General features: G+C 38.9%; 1 protein-coding gene across 3 annotated transcripts in view; it reads left to right on the top strand.

Moving 5' to 3' along the window:
- Positions 1 to 1,834: 1,834 nt before the first annotated feature.
- ptpn13 (protein tyrosine phosphatase non-receptor type 13) overlaps positions 1,835 to 9,094 on the top strand; it is a 52,293-nt gene continuing 45,033 nt past the window's right edge. For all 3 annotated transcript variants that reach the window (XM_080874129.1, XM_080874128.1, XM_080874127.1), the window contains exon 1: positions 1,835 to 2,194. The gene's annotated coding sequence lies outside the window, so the exon portion shown is untranslated. The remainder of the gene's footprint in view (positions 2,195 to 9,094) is intronic.

Genomic DNA, 9,094 nt, shown 5'->3' with positions numbered 1-9,094 from the left:
CACCAGTCTGTATACATTGACTTCTGAAGTGTCTGAGACAATTTATTGCCAAGGTTTTATTTTAACTTGACACAGATAGAGGACCCAATTTCAAAGTAAGTGCAAAGGAGGGTCAGATTTTTTAATGCTTTCCAGCTGGAACCAAAGGCTAAACTTACTGGAAAACCACCACCCTAACACACACACACACACACACACACACACACACACACACACACACACACACACACACACACACACACACACACACACACACACACACACACACACACACACTCACACAGCCAACAGTTCCAGGTGCCCCACATTCAAGATTGTCATGACAGGCATATCCAGTCTTTCAGGGTTTTACTGCAAATTGCCTCGAGGGCTCAGGCCAGTACCAATAAGGAGGTATTAAGGACAGTACAGATAGAAATAGCAGGAAGAAGAAATCTAAAATTCAGAACTCCTTACTAAGGCTTAGCAAGGACTTGCTAAGACTCTGTCCCCAGATGAGGCCTCTCTGCTCCAGGTAATGTAGAGTGATTAAAGGCTAGTCAGTCAAAGGAGACAACAGGTACACAACAGGACATTCCAACAGCTGTAACGGTTTATCATAACAATGTAACAAAAGTGGAAAATATTACATGTTTTAGAAGGAAAGCTATAACTAACTAGCTAACAAATGATTGAGTATGATTCTGAGCATCCTCAGAAATGCTTTGAATTGAAAATAAAGAGGCAATCTTATCTTCTGTCACATATTCTTTGATGGGCCTATCAGATTATTGAGGGCGTCATAATAGTTAGCCATAATGGATAGGCATATCATGTATTAATGATTCTTGTACTGGTTTCGTTGTTCTTGTTCTCCTTTATTTATTTATTTTTTCACAACATATTTGTCTCTGTTACTGAGTTGTTTTGCTTGGTGATCTAGTGCTGATGTTGTAAGATCCCCACCAACAGACTGTTATACGTATAAAAGTATAACAATTCCTACAGATAAGACTAAAAATATAAGGCATGGCAAAAATATTTGTCTTATTGCATTCAGAAATAGACTAAATATGCACCTACAGAGACATGCCCACGCAAAAAATGAAATGGTTTATATGCAATGGCATCATCTGCTGAAATGATAATACTGGTTTCAATCTAAGTGGAAAATCAGTGTCAAGTAATCAAGCCTTATCACTGCAGGCAATGGCTGGTGATAATAATCATGTCTTTTAGCACTAACAGGCACAGGCAGGCAGAGATAACCCTTGGCCACAATCTGGCTACTAAGGGTTGTAATGAGGAATAAATGTCACAAGATGGCGCAAAGTAAACCACAAAAATAGCTCATCAAGACAAGAGCACCTATAGGAAGGAAGTACTCAGCAGTGAATTGCTTCCTGACTGCTTAGTTGACTCATTTTGATGTTATGGGATATACAGAAATCATGGTTAATTTTGGAATTATTTTAAACAGGAAACAGGTCGGGTCCGTCATAATTTCCCATGGTTTAAGAACTCTTTAAAAACAGCCTTTCAGTTATATTAAAATACACAGATTCACACACATACCATACATAACCCTATGGAAGTGGTGTATTTCAGAGAAATTTATCTTAAAGTAATAAAAAAAAAACTTCGTTCTTATACAACTATTAAATGTATCTCAGTGGACAATATTTAATTTTATAAGAGCATTTTTTTAAGAAACGTCGGCGATCTGGATACATACTCTGCTTCCATGACTTGGTACTGTGTTACTATAGGAACGGCTAAATGACAGTCCCCTCGCGGAGAGCCAATAGACAGCCACAGTAAGGTGTCTGGTTACTTCCAGTCAGCCCACGCGCAAAGGGAGGGGCTGTTCCACTCCTCAGCAGTAATGGTAACTTGGCTTCTCTGGTGGTGAGAGCAGTACTGTTTAGTGGCCAACAAGCGCAGCTTCTGAGGAGTTTCAGAAGAACAGTTTTACTTTTTTTTTTTTTTCATTCGCTGTGGCCAGCTTCAGTGGAAGTGGATTTTTATAGGTGACTGCTCCGCGGAAAGGTAAACCTGTTGCCTCTCCGCCTGCCTGCCTGCCTCGCCGACAGTTACGATCCAAGATGTTGCTTTGTGGATGGGATGGCGTCTGGTGCCGTTTGTATGCCCACTCATAACCTCGTCCGAGCACCAACATTTCCCTCACAGCTGATTTTGTAGCTCGTCTCGGCCGGTAAGCTTTTTTATGAACCGCTCAGAAAGTGATGTAAACAAACTTTATAGTGTCCTAGCTAACTTTAGCCAAACCGGGATAACCGAGGGATTGAGTAACTCGTGAGGAGCCTCAAATACCGGAGGTTTTATGTCTTTTCCACCTTTTTTTTTAAACTAATAACAAAACTAACATCGTCAGAACTAATAGCAGGCTGCACTGTTGATGTTTAACTAATACGTCTCGACCTTAAAAGTTATGCGTCATGTCTTGTTAACTTAGTCCAGAACCCATGACAAATGGGGCATCTCTAAGCTAATCACATCGTATTGTAATCTTGCGAGGGTGGAAACACCACCTCAAGAATAGCACAAGACTGGCAGACTGACTCATTTCAAGTGATTCTACCTGGAAATTTTTGGATAATTATGAGAAATCCGAATAACATTTTAGCATATACGCTCCTTCCAAACCCTAACAAAAGGTGAAGCGGTATAGTGTTATCGGGAAAGGCAGCTTGGCCCCCCTCCCCCTTAACTTCACCGCTTTTCTGTGGTAATTAACCTAAGGTCAGAGGTCAATTTGCAGACAATATAACGATCAGGTTAGGCTGTGTGCCTGACCAGGTTTAAAGTGGCTGTAATGGGGCACCGTCAAGAAAAAGAGGAAAAAATAGGAATATAGACAGTGGGTTGGGTTTGTGTGTGTGTGTGCTGGGAAGAGGTGGGGGGGAGCTGGAGTGAGGTTTTTTTGCAAAACCAAGCTCTGCATGTCACTGTACTCACAGCAACCCTGTGATTAACAGAAATGGAACGGATGAGGTAGAGACCAAAATGAGAAGTGAGGGCTGTTGGTCCAGAGCTGGGCTGATATTCAACAAAATAGTCTAAGCTCTCTTTTCTGGTTCCTACCCAAGCTTTGTTCAAAACAAAAACAACCAAAAAACAAGACAAACACCAACGCTAAGAGATGATTAACGGGACGTACTTGGAAGGTACTGGTCCCATTGCTGTAATTATAAGCATCCCTGTTTAGACATTCATAAGTAATGTGGAAAAGCATGTCTACTGATTGTACGTCAGTCAAAAATAATGAAAACTCACCACTGGGTTTTCCCATTTTATTTAGTTGAGTCACTCCTGCTCTGCTCAGTTTCTTTCATAAGCAAGCATGAGCGGGACACAGCTGTGAATACAACAGCAGATTAATTTTCGCAGTAAGGAGCACCACATCAGCTACTTTAACAGGTAGTGAAGGTTGAGGTTTTCAAACCATAATTCTGGCTTAAAGTTGCATTTTATCACCTCAGTAGTGTGCAGCCTAGTTAGCTATGTATGAATTCTCATTGCTTGTGTCATAAGGCGTGTTCGCGAAAGATATCTTGATCAAGCCTTTCTTCAAATTCAAGACACACACACACACGGGTGTGTTTTTTAAATTTGAATCATGTGCTTGCAGGCTGCACTGTACAGTAAGATTCGGGGAATAGAGGTTCACTCAGAGTTTGGTACTGAATTTTCCTGGCACGCAAAACCTTCAGGACGATTTTCACCTCAGTCCTGGTGCAGGGTAACCCCTCTCCCCTCCCTACCACCTCTTACCAGCTTCTGTTCCAGATGTGCTTGCCAGCTGAGACCACAGGTCTGATGTTTGGAGGATATGAACACATTCCTTCTCATATCTTTATTAGTTTGTGCTTTTGGACGCAAGAGTGGAATCTGGTGCTTTTATGCCACATTGCCCCCAAAGTGCGGCTAGGCTTGTTTTCAGATGATTTTGAGCAGGGTTAGATTTTTGTTTATTGCTGAGGGATGAACTTGGAAGACAGCAGGAGAAACTGGAATTATGTGTGCTTCTGTTATTTAGCTGCAGGTGATTGTTTTCAAATCCATTTTGTGGACTGGTAGCCGTGACAGAGGAAGGTGGGAGGAAAGGAAAAGTGCAGAGTAAAGAACATTATCACGTTTCCAGGATTATTTTCTTTAAAATCCTTGTGACTGTAGCCTAGGCTTTTAAACACGAAAAGCAGCAGACTAATCTTTGTTTAGTTTCCCCCTTTTTTTCTAGCTATGGTATGGGAATTCAGAGGAATTTCTGGGAACAAACATTTCTACACTTTGGAAAACAGAGAATGGGGCGCTGAAGTGGTGAAGGCTGTCTGCTCTCGCTGATTTGGCCCGCTGCCTTCTAAGCACCCTCAATAATGAGCAGGACCATAGTCCAATGAGAGAGAGGAGCTGGCCTGCACAGTAGCCTGAGTGAGGATAAAAAACATTCCACTGTAGGTCTCTGTTAAAATAACAAGGGCCACAAAACAATCGGGCTTCACAGCACCCACTCTCCCCATTCTCATGGGTAATGAGCAAGATGGGTAGTATCCCACTTCGCCTCCAACTTCACGCCTCCTGATGGCTAGAATGGTTAACCTGCATTCCTGCATAAGAATTTTGGCCTGCTTACTCATTAACCCTCTTCTCCAGGCTAAGATTCACTGAAAGGAAACTGTTTCACGTATTATTTTCAGAAATAAAATACAGCGCTAGAACAGGCTGGTGACCCAGTTTATAGCATATGAGTTCATAGTGCCAGACATAACAACACTGGTACATGGCTTTTCTTTTGTGATATCTTCTTAGGGGATGGTAATGGGTTCTGTAACACTTCTATCCCCAGAGAGTTTCATAGAACCACAAGCATGTTGGATTTTTCATATTATCCACTTAAATGGGATTTGCTCACAATTTGGTGCGATTTTAGACCGATGGTCTTTGACATTTCTCCAGCTGACCTAAGAGATTAAGTAAAACCCTTTTTACTCTCTCTCATCCTCACACATAGTCACCCAACAACACTCCCTCAGTTGTCATGAAAGTTTTAGTCCAAGGTCTCTCAGTTTCCTGGTGACAAAAAGGTGGGAAAATGGATTTTCAGATGCTTTCTGCTACTGATGATATTATGTAATATGATATATCAGCCAGTGACCCTGGTAAATGCCATGTTTTTGCCAGTCACCAGTACTGATATTTGGATATTTCCTATCATGTTCTTGTGATTTTTTTTTTTCTTTCTTTTTTCTCAGTTGTGAAATTTGCCATTTACAAAAGAACTGAGTGTCATTAGACCAAATGAGGCCAAAGGTGTGGTCCAAGGGAAAGAGGAAAACACAGGTGCTTGGTGCTGGCAACACTTCAGAGCAGTAATATCATGTAATGCAGTCAAATTTCAAATGAAACATTAGGTGTGGACATGGTTGCTGTTAAGCTCCTTTTTGTGTCTTTGCCACATCTGATTGGCTGCCAACTTACGAGGCAGGGACACTATCTCGGCTGGCGGTTCTGATACAGATACGTTTTGGTTGTATGCTAATACCTGGAACTGGTTGAAAGTCTACATTTGTTTTATATTGGCATTGTTTGGTTAAAAAAATAAATACTTAACAGGGCCAAGATATATAAGATAAACTTTTTGTTCACCTGTTTACGTTGTTTACCTGATTTATTTGCTTCCATTTCATTTTAGTTCATTGTGATTGGCTTAACTGTGCCTGAATTTATGATTGCCTTAAAGACCTCTCCTCTCACACAATCAGTGGTATGCTGAGTTGTCCTTTGAGCAACGAGTGCAAAATAAATTCAGAACAATATGGAACTGAACAGATCGCTACCAGTGCTCAGTGCTTCCACAGATACCCGAGCTACTTCTTTGAGTCCGTGTCAGACCGATATCTGATCCAAATATGAAAGATTTTAAGCTCTTTGGAAAAATGTTTTAAGTACAGTTTTTCAACAGAAGATGAAAATTAATTTAATGTGACATTACACAGTCTAGTACATGTTTTAAGTGGCTGCTGTTTGGTTGATCTTTTATTGCAGTTATGCTTGTTTTCCTGTTTGGATTTCATTTCTTGACTTTTTTGGTGGGACTTTTGTGTTGAGTTCTGATTAATGAAATCTTGTCTCAAAGCTGTGATCAAGCACATCTACATACATTCACTCACTTCCACTTCATTAGGTACACTGATTGGTACTGAGCTGGACACCCTTTGTCTTGAGATCCATGTTGTTTATGCCAAATTCTAACCCGAATTTCTCAGTGTTGCAATAGAGTTCAAGACTCATCAGACCAAGCCTTACTATCTGCTCAAAGCAATCTGTGCATTCGCCTCTGACATCAACAAGGCATTTTCTTCCAGAGAACTGCTGCTCACTGGATTATTTTCTGTTTCTCACACCATTCTCTGTGGGTTGTGGAGATGGTTGTGTGGGAGAATCTGTGCAGTTTCTGAAATGATAAGATTTTATCAGGTTGTCTTTACCACACTGGCTGAACTGGCTGAGTGTATAGTTGTCCTGTTTTTAGTGTGGACTTTTTTCAGTTTTGTGAGAAAGGACATGGGCTACTTTACACAAGGTTTTACATTTGCTGCATATTTAAATGCTAGTTGTACATTGATGCCAGAACAACGTAACAGGCATAGTGTGCATTAAGGCTGATGCTTGATATTGGCAGGTTATTCCTTCTTGCTGTTGTGCCCTCTGTGTGAAAGCCCCCCCCCCCCTTTTTTTTTTTTGTTATCTGAATTTTACATCTTTAAATCCTCACTACAAATGCACATTATTATTATATAAATGCAACACAGTAATGCATATTTTTAACCAAGTACACCTGCCACACCTTCTGAATCTGTTGCTTTGCCCTCGATATTTGCATATCAGGAAATATGCTGTAAAGCAACAATGCTTTACAGCTTTACAGTGACATTTTTATATCCTGGAGAAATTGCACTACAAACCAACACAACAGAGCCATTTATATATGACACACATGCACACGAAGTTGCAAATATGGTTGTTTATGTTTGAACTAAGTGAAATGAGTTCACAGTTTCTGCTCAGGGTAAATTAGTCTGTAAAACTGGAGCTTCCTGTTTTGCTTACATTGGTATCATTCCATCACTCGATTGGGAAGATTAGCTAGAGTTGTCAGTGCAGCACAGTAGCTGGAGAGAAAAATCAAACGAAGAAAAACTACAGATAAAAGAAGATATTCCTTGTGCCATTTTCTCATTCATTGGTTTGTAGGGTAGATTTAATGTAAATCATGTACGCAGGTTTAAGCAGGGGTAAATACAGTGGTTAAATACATTGTCTTGTATTGTTGTAATATTTCGTGTTTGTAAATATTTGCTTTCTTTCTGTGTCCGGTCAGCAAGGAGAACAAATCTGTGCATTTCTTACATGAATAAATGTAGGACTATAATTCTTAAATAAATTAAAGCATTATTTCACTTTGAAGCAATATGTTTGATTAATGACTCAGTAATTGGGTGGGGAAGCTAAAAGTCTAAGGTAAATATAGCTTTGACTAAAACAGAAAGTGTAATTTTCAGATGCTCTGTTTCATGGGCTGATTTGACCGTATATTATTCCTATTGTATATCATAAGTGGGAAATATGTTCCCCCTTTTTCCACATTTATTGTTAAGCTCTATTAGTATTTATTTATTTAGTCTGTGTGCTATATAGATGTGAAATTCTGGGTTAATACCAATGTTTTATAATACCAACATGGTGAATAGTCAGTGTCAGTGCAAATAATTGTTCTCTTTGTTTATTTAGCATTTCTTAGATTTTCTTTGGCATTTAAATTGTTAAAAAAAAAAATAAGTGCACTGTTTTATTTATTTATTTTTTTAAATTTAGAAAATTGACATGATAACGTCAGCCAGTGACATCACTAACTGTAATCTTTTTGCTGACACGCAGACATCCGCCAACACTGGGCAGATATGGATGCCGCTACAGTTTGATAGCATGTCTGCACATCCTATTATGTTCATGTTATATCTCTTGAAAGCTTTGAGGAAATATATTTAAATGTGACGCAAAACTCACTTGGACACAAGGCTGAACTGATTAGAATTTTGGTGGTCAGTGTTTAAGGTCATCTAACAAGATGGCTAACACATGTTTTTAAGTGCCAAATGGAAAAGGATATACAGCCCTTGGCAGATTTGGGTTTATTTATTTATTTTTTAAAATTCCATAAAAGGCAATTGCAGCCATAGCTAGTAATTTAACATGTTGTGTTGTTGCTGGCTTGTGTAAAAGAAAGCTGTACATGCAAAGTTATTCACAGATGGATCCTTTAAAACAGTATCATAGAATTTGGTGGAATGTCGAAGTTATCCACATATCCAATAATATTTTAGCTTTCTCTGAACATGACGTTTTTGGTTTTTTCCCCAATGTCCTTTTTTATATATTTATTAGCATACTACAAGAGAAAGGAACATTTTGTATTATGGATTGGATTTTTCAATACAAAAAATTTAAATTATGCCTAAATTTAAAAAGCGTGAATTAAAAATTAAAACTCACTTTCATTTGCCTCTTGTAAGGCATCTTAGAAGTGCCAAAAAGTGCAATTACTTCATTCAAGAAGAATCCTGCTAACAACCAGTAATGCTAACTATGCACCTTGTACCAGCCTGTATGTTGTTGTATAGTGTGTGAGATACTGTGGTGTGAAGTCTCAACAGGTGAGTAAAAGTCTAATTATTCTGTATGTTTACATAATCTATCGATTGTTTCAGTCCGTTCTCAGCTTATGATCTTGACAATATGTAGGTTAGTCTTTTGAAATAATTTTCTAAAATCTAGCAAATGATAACAAATTTTAATCTTCAGGTAAAAGAGCTCCGATTAACGTTTTAAGAATTATTATAGCTGGGTAAACAGTCAAAAACCCAAACGTATTTAAGTTACAACAGTTACATCTTAAATTTATTAAAAATGTATTAAAAGGTCCTTGAAGTCTTTAAATTGTTGGAACATGAAGTCGTCCTCTGGGAATGTGAAAAATGACTTTTCTGGAAGCTGCTGACTTGCAAGAAATGCAAGTTGTCTTTTGTCTTGCATT

The sequence above is a fragment of the Rhamphochromis sp. 'chilingali' genome, assembly GCF_963969265.1.
Source record: "Rhamphochromis sp. 'chilingali' genome assembly, chromosome: 2".
NCBI classification, from domain to species: domain Eukaryota; kingdom Metazoa; phylum Chordata; class Actinopteri; order Cichliformes; family Cichlidae; genus Rhamphochromis; species Rhamphochromis sp. 'chilingali'.
Note: the sequence above shows the minus strand (reverse complement) of the source record. Positions and strands in the feature narration are given on the sequence as shown.